The 12,189-nt window shown below is 36.0% G+C and overlaps 1 protein-coding gene across 7 annotated transcripts in view; it reads left to right on the forward strand.

The window, feature by feature from the left end:
• LOC105477589 (Cbl proto-oncogene B) overlaps positions 1 to 12,189 on the forward strand; it is a 214,659-nt gene that overhangs the window by 29,596 nt on the left and 172,874 nt on the right. The gene's annotated exons all lie outside the window — the stretch shown is intronic.

The raw sequence follows: 12,189 nt of genomic DNA on the forward strand, positions 1-12,189 counted from the left end.
ACCAGGTAGTCCAATTCCATTTTCCTGTGTGAAGAAGCTAAATAGACTGGTGGTTACATGACTTGACACACTGGGGTGTGCATATAATATTGATGTGTGATACATTTCTAAATGAAGTCTCATTACCAGTTAGCGTGTCTGAGCCTGCAGCTGTTGGCATATGAAGGGTATCAGAATTGTAATGCCTTTTTCAACTTTGTTTCAGGAGGACTCATTTGAACAATTAGCACATTTTATGGTTGTGAAAATGAACTGTTGTTTTTTCTCTTCATTAAACCAGAATTAATATTGTATGTCATCTGGTCAGTCGATGCAACTTTTTTTTTTTCCTAACAAGATGATTGTATTCATTAGTTAAATTTAGAAAGACTGTTTAAAGCTTTATTTTTCAAGCATACCTTTTTCTGTATCTCTTTCTTTCTCACTCTGTTTGTGTATATACATGTGTGAAATATTGCTTGTAACTTTTTAAGCATTTAATTTGTCTCGATGGGCACAGATTTTTAAAAAGGAAGTAAGAAAGATTATCTAGTTTTTTTCTGAACTATATTAATGATAAAGCATCTCAGCTCATTTTACAGATGCTGAAAACACTTCACGTTTTGTTCTGAAGGTTTTTGCAGGGCATATTGTTTTTCTATGGTTGTACAATATGTGGAGCTGTCAATTTTATTCTTTTCCCAGAGATTTCAGAAAATTTTAATTTAACTAAAGATTTCCATACTGGTCAGCTGGGTCTCATTTATCTGATTAAAATAGGTTTGCATGGGTACAAGTCCTAAAGCAAATTCTCCTTACCAAATTTTGTGTGAAGTTTTTCCTTTTTAATACTAATTTTAGTTTGTTCTCATTGCAATTGCATATGTAAAAAATATGTTTTGATAAAACAACTGAAACTTTGAAGTTAATAATTTATCACAATACTTTTTTCCCATTATATCAACACTTGGTAAACTACAGATTGTGAGCCTAATCCAGGTTGTATTTCCTTCTTTGAGTAAATTTTCAGTGGCAGAGCCATGCCCATTAGTTTACTTACTGTCTATGGCTACAATGGCAGAGGTAAGTAGTTCCATAGAGACTATCTGGCCTGCAGAGCTCAAAACTTTTGCTCTCTGGGCTTTTATTGAAAATGTTTGCTGACTCCTGTATTACTGATACCATTTTCATAACAGTCTTAAAAACTTGACATTTTAAAACTTAAATACTTTTTTCTTTTTGCTGTTTTCTTCTCTACCCTATTTCTGCCAACAGTTCTTTGTGAATTACCATTGTGATCTTCTAAAGGCAAAAAAATGGTAGGTAGTCAATGACTGATAGCTATAGGCCTATGAAACTAACATTTCCTATCTTGTCTCAATATTCTGATGTGTATAATCGTTTTAAAACATAATAAATTTAGGCCTTTTTTGTTTTTGTTTTTAACACAAGATGTGCCACTAATGTCTGACAAGCATTTAATCTAGTGGCTTTCCTGCATTTTCTGTGGATCAGATGCATTCTAATCCTCTGAAATGATTATTAAGTACGGCTTCCCAGCCTTTATATAATACCTGCTAAATTTACCAGTTGGGATCTGCACATATGTATTGGTAAATAGTGCCCTAGCAGTTTCTGACATTCTATCTGCTTTCAGAATCCACATGAGTCAAATTATCTCCTTTTATGTATAAGATTATCAAGGACTATTGAGGTGGCACAGGTGGGGATAGAATTCTGGATGTATTCAGACCTCTTTTCATTTTACTAAGCTTCCTTTATACTGCCGGAGGAATCCACTTCCAGTCATGAGTCACTTGGAAGAGGGGGCCGGGCATGGTGGCTCATGCCTGTGATCCCAGGACTTTGCGAGGTCAGGAGATTGAGACCATCCTGGCCAACATGATGAAACCCCATCTCTACCAAAAATGGAAAAATTAGCTGAGTGTAGTGGCATGCGCCTGTAATCCCAGCTGCTCAGGAGGCTGAGGCAGGAGAATGGCTTGAACCTGGTAGTTGGAGATTGCAGTGACCGAGATCACACCACTGCATTCCAGCCTGGTGACAGAGCGAGACTCCATCTCCAAAAAAAAAAAAAAAAAAAAAGAAAGATACATTTCTGTAAGGTTTTTAAAGGAGTTTGGTTGGAAAAGATGAATTGCAATTCTCTTTTTATGTTTTTCTGAGATTGGCCTAATCACTATCCTTAGAATTTACCTTTGCTTGCCAGCCTTTTATCCTGCCCCTTTCTCCTCACTTTTCTGTTTCCAGTTTATGCAGATATTCTTTCTTATTACTGGCATAGCTAACGTTTCCACTCTATCCCCATGCCCATCTTGGCTCTGATTTTTGATCATTCTAGCTAAAATGTATCTTTTACTTTTGACCATAGCATTTATCAAGGCCTTTCATGTGGCAGTTAACGATATATTGTCAAATATTGTTATCTTTTTAAAATGGTGTTAGGAGCCTGGGTAACAGAGATCCCATTTCTACAAAAAAAAAAAAAAAAATAGCCAGGTGTGTTGGCACATGCCTGTGGTCCCAGCTACTCTGGAGGCTGAAATGGATGAGATTGCTTGAGCCAAGGAGGTTGAGGCTACTGTGAGCTGAGGTCGTGGCACTGCACTCCAGCCTGGGTGACAGAGTGAGACCCTGTCTCAAAAAAAAAAAAAAAAAAAGAAAAAAAAAGGTAATAGGCCATGTCTCTTCTGTATCTCTCATGGTATCCAGAACAGTGCCTTATACTTGGCAAACACTCGTAATAATATATGGTTATTTCTTTAGAATTACTATAGGATGATTTGAAAATCCTGATAATATTCCTCGATTGTGAGTTACTGAGGCCTGGAGGGAGGCGAAAGAGAGATGTTACATTGGAAAGTGTTGAAGTGTCTGAAGGCTTGTTTTTAGAATTTGTAGGTACACTCTGAATGTTAGCTTCTTCACATTTGGAAATGAATGCCAGTGATTTTAGAAGAAAAGAAAATGCTTATAAGGATAGTAATATCATTATTATTTATATTTTAATTATAAATACTATATTTCAAGGCAACTCTTAGCTGTATGTATTCTCAAATAGCTTTACTGTAATAATGTTCTTGGACAAAGTTCATGAAATTACTGCAGTTTACAAGTACTTCTTTAATGGAGTGTCCTTGTAGCTACGCTTAGCCTGTAAGATAAATTCCTAAAAAATTCGTATCATTCTGCCTACCCTCACAAATTACTCAAAGCAATGAGCATATTCTTATTGACTTATTCTGTATCTGAGCTCCAATGAGTGTTTTCACTTCCTCTTATTCTTATATTAACATTTCTTCAAAGACTGTTTTTGTTTCTGTGCTGTATTGTACTTATGACTCTGAATACACAGGACTTTTCAGCAACTGGGGAATCCTCCAAAAATCTATGCTTTCGACATGAATAGTCCAGTTTCATTTGGTATGTATTATTGACAGAAGTGCTTCGTCCTCTTCATAGCTTGCTGTGCCGCAGATGGTTGTTATATTCAGGACTCTTGAGGGAGTGCATGAATACATGTGCACAATTTTTTTTTTGAAGTCTTATTGTAGGAATTGTCTTGTGTCCTTATTAATGGACTTCCTTAACACAGATGAAGATTTCTAAACTTGAAAACTAGTTTTTAAATTTTAGCTGAGGCTATTTTGTATTTATGTATTGCTTAACTGCTGTCTCTTTTTCTTTCCTTTTAAAGTAAAGGTCAGAGGGTTGGATCTGGTATTCTTGCTATAAATGATTTTTCTTTTTTTTTTTTTTTGGTCTTGTTTTGTTTTGATGTGAGCATATCAGCTTTGAGGGACATCTGAAATATTTTGAATATGTAGGCAGGGCTTTTAAAGAAAGGAATTGCTGTTTTCTTACATCCACCATGCAGACTTAGACTTGACAGGAAAACAGAGGCATGTGTGTTCTCACTGTGTATTATCGTTGCGCCCCCTCACATAGCTGTTAGGGTTTGTCAGCAGTTTGTTTTGACTCACTAGACCAAGGGTGGGGGTGGTTTTGTGTGTTTTTGTAAGTTAGCTAGTGTGGGATGTCAGTAATCTCAGCTTTACCATTTCAGTTGGCCATGATCCCTTCATGTAAGAAACCTTCACATTTGCCCTATTTCTCAGGCCATACTGTGGTTCTGAAACTTGCCCATACATATTTGTGAAATAGTTTTTCTTTTCTTATAACCCTGGAGGTCAAAACGCAGCCCTAAGATATACTCCTGTTTCGTATTGCCTCTACGGGGTGCTCATGGTATGTCCCCAAACTAATTTTGGAACCTCCTTGAATTACTTTCTAAAATTTATCTGGATAGTTCTTATACAATTAAATTTAATTTTTATTTATTATAGCAAGATTGGGGACACTCCCAAATCCACACTTCATTTCCTGGGAGATCGTGTTAGACACAGGTAACTGTGCTAAATTATTTTGATATGGGTAAGCGTGTTGGAAAGAGAGGATGGGGCTGTTGGACTTCATTGAGAGGGTCTTTTGATTTCAGAAACCATTAGTGAAGGAAAGGGGTACTAGACAGAGCTGTCTTAACCCTTTTACTATTTCTTAAGAGAAGTGGTACCTCTGAGAGTTGTGTAACATGGTGGTCTTCCCACATCTTTATCAAGACATTAATTAAGGTTGTGAAGTAAAGCTTTAGAGGTGAGACCCAAAAGGCAAGTAGTGTTTACCTCTAATCACTCAAGGTAACCTTTATATTGGAAGATCAGTGTAGATGTCTTGTGTCCCAGATAACATTCCATTATGTAACTATTCTTTATTTGCTTCCTCTACTGTATGTGTGGCATCATTCCAACAGCAAGTTTAATCCTTCTTTGTACGCATTTATTGTAAACTGTCATTTATGTGGGATTAAAATAACTGGAAAGCCTAAATAACTGGAATTCTTGTAGCATGTTCAGTACTTGACATTTACAAGAGAGAGAGATGGCAAGTAAACAAGGTGAGAGTAGGACTTTATTTGCTGTGCTACAATCTCAAACTGCTGTCAAGAATTTTAATTAGATGTTATTTTAGGAAGCTTTCAATTTACTGCAGGTCATTGAAGCTTAGAAAGAAGCAGAATGTACACCAAGTATTTTAATGTGTTAGTAATCCACTGCATTTAGTTAATCTGGAGCTAGTAGGTTGTATTTGTAAGAGTGTAATCATTTTACTGGGTTTCAGTGTGACTTAGAGTAAAATAATTTTTCTGTTTAATTTTAAATCATACTATTTTAAATTTCTAAGTTGGGCTTCAGAATCAAGTTGGTTGAGTTAAAGATTTAAATATTTCTCCTGATGTCTTCCCCTCTCCTTCCTACTAAACTGGTGTTTATTTTTCTTTATGGTGATCATTTCTAATTTCCCACAGCTTCCCTGGACATTTTCTTCATTGTGAAATAGTAGTTTGACACATCACTCAACATCTAGTTGTTCAGTTTTCACGAAAGGATTTCTAAACTGAAGCTCGTTTCTAGAACTATTCATGATATAGGAAAATACATTCATAACTGAAAGCTTTTTTTTGGGTTATTCTTTGTAAAATTACATGCCGCTTTTCACCCGTGGAAAGAATCCTGAAGAACCTGGAAAAAGCAATTCCTTTTCTCAGTTAAAATGAAGATAAAGAGCCTTGAAAAATGGCTGATGCTAATAGTTCATGGAGGTTAATAAGTGATATGTGAAAGACAGACTGTCCTGTAGTTGCAAAAAGTTAACGTACATAGTTTTGTGTACCTTGTCAAGTTTGGGATAACATGAAGTCATAGTTCAATTGGTAAACAAGAAAAGCTTCCAGTAAAAAGTCTCATGGATGATCTTTTCCTTTGAGACTGCAGCATTTCTGAAGAATATAGGGTATCTTGTGATAGGGCAGCTGTAAAGTTACAATTGGAAACCAACTTTCTTTAATCGGTATAAACTTAGACAAAATAACAAGTATATTTGTGCTTCCTTTAGCTCTTTTGTTGGTTTAAGTAGCAGTTAACATTGTTTAATTAGAACAGTACCACCTACTGTGTACAACTAGAGAAGTAGTTTTTTGGGTTCTCAGTGAAAGCCCTATGCGTTAGGAGTTTTAAGAACTGTTTTTCTAGAAGCCAGCAAGGTAAAAGCAGGGCAGATCTTCCCCATGTAATATGTGTGCTTATTGTCAGAGTTTAACCTAGTACTTCATATTTTGTTTTTGAATACTTCATTTTTATGTATAGTAGGGAAGATTTTGTTTTTGATTTTTGACTTGTCATGCTTTCTCTCTTTCTCTCTTTCTTTCTTTCTCTCTCTCTCTCTCTCTCTCTCTCTCTCTTTCTTTTCCTTCCTTTCTTCCTTCCTTTCTTTCCTTTCTTTTCTTTCTTTTCTTTCTTTTTTCTTGCTCTGTCACCCAGGCTGGAGTGCAGTGGCGTGATCTTGGCTCACCGTGAGCTCTGCTTCCTGGGTTCATGCCATTCTCCTGCCTCAGCCTCCCAAGTAGCTGGGACTACAGGCGCCCACCACCACACCCGGCTAATTTTTTGTATTTTTAGTAGACATGGGGTTTCACAGTGTTAGCCAGGGTGGCCTTGATCTCCTGACTTCGTGATCCGCCCGCCTCGACCTCCCAAAGTGCTGGGATTACAGGCATGAGCCACCACGCCTGGCCCTATTTCTTTATTTAAAATTGGCAAATACATTTATGATTGTATGACATGATGTTTCTGTATATGTATACATTGTGGAATGGCTAAATCAAGCTAATTAACATAGCCATTACTTCCCATACTTACTTTTTTTGTTTTTTTAAACCTGTGAGAACATTTAAAATATACCCTCTTAGCAATTTTCAATATATGGTATATTGTTGTTAACCTCTTGAACTTACGTCTCCTGTCTAACTGAAATTTTGTATCCTTTGACCAATAGCTCTTCATCCACTGCCTCAACTACCTACCCCCACCCCAGGAAACTGTGATTGATATATTTTTTAAGGATGTTGAATTAATTATATTTTGCAGTTAAAAATATATTAATAGTAAAATGGACTAGGTCAAGGTTTTTTTCAGAGGGCACGTTAATTCTGGACCTGACAACCTTAAGATCTGGAAAAATAGTTACTCTCAATTTTTTTTTTTTTTTTAAATGAAAGGTTTTACTTAATTATCAGGTTCTAATTCCGTTAGGATACTGGTCTTCAGTGATTGTTTAAATGTCTCAGAGGAAACTGTTATGTAAAGTTTGGAATTTTCATTTGAAAATTTATGTTATTCCGAGATTTCAAAACAGATCTAATCTAAATTATTATTATTGACATTAAATGATATAAAAGTATATTTAATTTTAGAAATTTCCATTAATAATAAAATTATTCAAGTTATAAGGAAAATACCCAAGCATGTGAGTTCTTTTCAAACCAGAATTAAACTCATTTATATTTATAATACCCATAAGTACTGAAAATAAATATTAACAGCATTTCTTATTCAGAAAACAAAACTGGTTGCAAGCAACAAGAGAAAATATCTTTTTGAGTGTCACTTTGAAAGCAAAATGAGTTGTAAAAAAAAAGTGAAAGTTTCTAGTTTTTATGCTTACAATAAAGTCTCTAATTTTGTCTTTAGTTTTAACTGATCATAGAAATAAATAAGCCTGTCCGTCTCAGAGAGAGATATTTGTTCTGCCTTCACTATTCTGCCTGAAGCAGGATTCTGGAATGTTCTTCGGAATCGTGCAGAATGAGTTGTAATTATTTGTTAGAGAATAAGTTGCAGTGTTTGCTAGTCTTCAAATTCATTCTCATTATTCAAGATTATGTGATCAGAATGAATGGAAACTGCGATGGCTATAACCTAGAGAAGTAAGAAGACAAAAAGCATTATTTACTCATATGAAGGGTTTAATCATTCATATTTCTTCATCATCTACCTCTCTAGCTTCATCTCATGACACTCTCCCTGAGGTCTTCCACCTTTATCCACTCACATCATTTTTCAATTTTTCAGGCCTTTAGGACCTCCACATCTGAGGCTTCATGTGCCCGATTTTTTTCCAGCTACCTAACACATCCTTCACATCATAACTTAAATGTCATTTCCTCAGAGAGGCCTTCCCTGACCCATCATTAAATGTTTGGACACATTATTTTATCTCATGGTATTCTGCTCTGTTCTTTCCAGGGCCTGTCACAATTTCTGCTTCTTCGTTTTCTTCACCACTCTCACCACAGCGCCTACTTCATTTCCAACACGGTGTAGGTACTCAATACAGATTGAAGGAATGAAGGATAGATATGCATTCATCTTGATCTACATCCTGTTTAGTGAGCACCATAAAACTTGGCAGTCATTGTTAGACCTTTATAGGGACAAGAGGTGTTGATGGTTTGTTTTTGTTTTGTTCAGTTTTGTTTTCTTTCTGGAGATGAAAGAAGAAATTTAATAGTGATAAAGCCAGAGAAACTTAAGCTGGATCTGTCAATCTGGTATGGTCGAGAGGTACTTATTTTAATCAGCTGTGGATTGTATTTTCATGTGACATTTTAAAAAGGATGAAGAGGGTCTTAGAGCCACATGCATCATTCTTTGCCTGCTGATCCGTAATTAGAACCAGCATCTAGAATCTGTTTTTGTATAGAACTGAAGTATCAGAGTTATAAGTAAAACCACTTTCCACAGTTATTTGCTGTACATTAACTGCTGAAGATTAGCATATTTAAAAGTTTTACTGAGAAGCATGAAATTGGAACCTGATGTTTGTTATTTATCCTGATTCATGTTATATTTTCTTCTTAATGGAAATTAAAATTTCAAAATTCCTGTAACAAAGGTACCATTGGGGTAGTTTCTTAGTTGCATATGGGTTGTATATTGTATATGGGAGTCTTTTTATGGCACATATCTCTTTTCATCAAACAGGTCAGTAGTTTTGGGCATTACCTTATACCTTCTTTAAAGAATTTTCATCCATTGCTTTAATAATTATGCCAGCTCTATTTTTATAATAATTGAAAAAAAATTTTATTGCCTGTTGTATGAATCTGAAACTACTTTGACTAGCATTTCGGCCGCAAGCTTCTTTTCCTTCTTTTCAGTATCCCTCTGTGTTATTTATTTCGTTCCCTTAATTGGAAATAATTTTAAAAACATAATGTGTTACTTTCCTGCTTACTCTTAACATTTAAACTTCAGCCTCACTTGTCTAATTTCAGTTACAAGGTATGTTCTACTTGTTGCCTCCTCAAATTGCTTTGCCTTCCTGAAAAGTTTTTCTTTTGATTCTACATATTTTTAGGGGAGGGAAGACCTCCCCTAAAAATTTATGCTTAGAGATCTAAGTGTAAATATCACTTCCTTAGATGGGTCTTTTTTGACCATCCTATCAAATAGGTTGTCACAGTTAGTATTGTGAACATTTTCTGATGATTTATTTTCTCCCCCAACTAATTTTAACTGTCTTTCAAAGTATAATCGAAGTTCTCATTCTTGAAGCATTTTCTGAATAATCAAGTGCTAGAACTTGAGCATTTTTTGGCTTTTACTTTTTGTCAGAACATTGTAGTTGGTGGTGTAGAGACAGTTCTATCTTGATGCTTCAGGTTCCCATTTCTAGTTGAGGGAAGCTCAGAATGTTCAGGAATCACAGAGGATGGCATTTGAGCCCACCTGGGGATCTGAGCCCACCTGGAGGTCCCCGTGCTTTCAATGGGGAAATGTATTTGAGTTATTCCCTAAGCTAATGCTCAGGTAGGAGACATAAGCAGGAAAAGATGTCATGGAAGATATTTTAAAGGAATGGGAGTACATGCCTAGCTTAGAAGTATGTGAAAGCATATTGTATTGTGGTTCTTTGGTGCTGGATATCTCAGGAGTGTAGGAATTGAAGGATTGTGGTTTAGTTTTTATACTTTTCTGCTCTTCTGATTTTTCAACCATGAACATGATTATGTTTATGATCTGGTTTGGGGGAAGTATATATCAGAAAAGATAAAACAAGAAAGGAAGTTACTCTGTGTACCATGCAATTTCATATTTAAATGACAAGGTTTTGCTTTTTTTTTTTTTTTTTTTTTTTTTTTTTGAGGCGGAGTCTCGCTCTGTCGCCCAGGCTGGAGTGCAGTGGCGCGATCTCGGCTCACTGCAAGCTCCGCCTCCCGGGTTCCCGCCATTCTCCTGCCTCAGCCTCCCAAGTAGCTGGGACTACAGGCGCCGCCACCACGCCCGGCTAATTTTTTTGTATTTTTAGTGGAGACGGGGTTTCATTGTGTTAGCCAGGATGGTCTCAATCTCCTGACCTCGTGATCCGCCCGCCTCGGCCTCCCAAAGTGCTGGGATTACAGGCTTGAGCCACCGCGCCCGGCCGGTTTTGCATTTTGGATATTTCATGTTAGCTGTGTCTCATCAGCTGAGTTCTAGTCACTTAGAAGTTTGGTGTCACTGACTTATAATTTTGGTGCTTCCTATGTTTTATATTTACACTAGACTACATGCTATATGTAAAATGTGTAATCAGGTAAAATCTGAATGAATGAATTGACCAACTTTTGAGAACAGAGTTTGACATAAATTTGGTGGGTTTTGTTCATTATGCTTTAATCGAAGGAGAAGTAGACATTGTACTTCACATTAGGCTACTCTTTAGATAAGCTTTCTTTTACATGGCATGTGTCTGACTTTCTTACTTGATAATAATTCTGTTTCTGAAATTATATAAACAGATTTTTACTGTTTTTAAACTTTACAACTTAATCTTAGACTGTAAGTTATTTACTTATTTATTGGAAACAAACTTTTAGATATAGAAATTGGTCTTTTAAGACAACAATAAAAAATACCTAGTTTTTAATCTGTCTTCTGTCTTTCACAACTAAGTCTGACTGATCTTTCTTGTTATATGATGCTTTATAAGATTGATTCTGTATTCAGGTTACCAACACTTCCTGTAACAGAAGAAAAACATTCAGATCCTCATAGTGCTGAGTCAGGGGAAATTATTACGTACAACAAAGGAAAAGTCTTTGATAGGAAATATTGCTTCCGGTAGGAAATTAAGTACAGGGTACAAGGATCTAAATGTCTGTCATGTAAACAATGGACAACCTTATTAGGCAATTTTGAACACATATTATGTGGCTTTATTTATTTATTAATAATAGGCTTTTCTCGTCGTGGTTTATGGGGATTTTTAAGGTAACGATACCATGGACAGCCTTCCAAGATGTTTTGATGTTGGCAGCAATGCATTACTGGGGCAGGGGCAAGGGAGGAGGTAGAAAGTGTGATAACTTTACGTCACTCCTTCTTCTTTGCTCTCATTTATTTCTTAACACCTGAGGCATTGGAATTCCCCAGAGTAAGAATTCTAGTGAAAAGGGAAGCAAATAAAATACATCTGACAGTTGGGATCATTGTGTTTATACGTGTGCTGACTAATTACATATAAAATGAGATATCCCTTTAAATTAAAACTATTTGAAGATACCACTTCAAATACATAAAAATAATAGATGATTTACGCTTTTAATCATGGCTTTCCATAGCAAGTATTTTTCTTGTAGTAGGATAATTAACTAGAAATATAAAGAAGTATTTCAAAATTATAATAATGTAGAAGAAAAAATATAAAAATTTGATTTTGGAAGATCTTCCTCTATATTATAAAGATAGCTGCAGTTTTTTTTCCTTTTTTTTTTCTTTTTCTTTTTTTTTTTTGAGACAGAGTCTTGCTCTGTCGCTCAGGCTATGCTGCGGTGGCATGAACACAGCTCACTGCAACCTGTACTTACTAGGCTCGAGCCATCCTCCTGCCTCAGTCTCCAAGTAGGTTCCCAAGTAAGTGGGAGTACAGGTACATGCCACTATGCCCGACTAATTTTTTTATTTTTTGTAGAGACAGGGTCTCGCCATGTTGCCTAGGCTGGTCTTGAACTCCTGGGCTCAGGCATTTGTCCTGCCTTGGCCTCCCAAAGTGTCAAGATCACAGGCATGAGTCACCACACCCAGCTGATAGCTGCAGTTTTGTGTGTGAGAGTGGATCTTGCCTTTACTGTGACAAAACATCTTTATGGAAAGACAAGCAGTATTCATTCCATTTATTTTACCTGTGTATTCAAGAATGTTTATTTTTTTCATAAGCTACAAAACCAGATTAGAAAAGTAACTTGTGTTTCCTAAAAGTAGGCATATTGTAGGAGCTATATGAACTGGGTATTTAAAATTTTTTTTTCAT

The sequence above is a fragment of the Macaca nemestrina genome, chromosome 2, assembly GCF_043159975.1.
Source record: "Macaca nemestrina isolate mMacNem1 chromosome 2, mMacNem.hap1, whole genome shotgun sequence".
NCBI classification, from domain to species: Eukaryota; Metazoa; Chordata; class Mammalia; order Primates; family Cercopithecidae; genus Macaca; species Macaca nemestrina.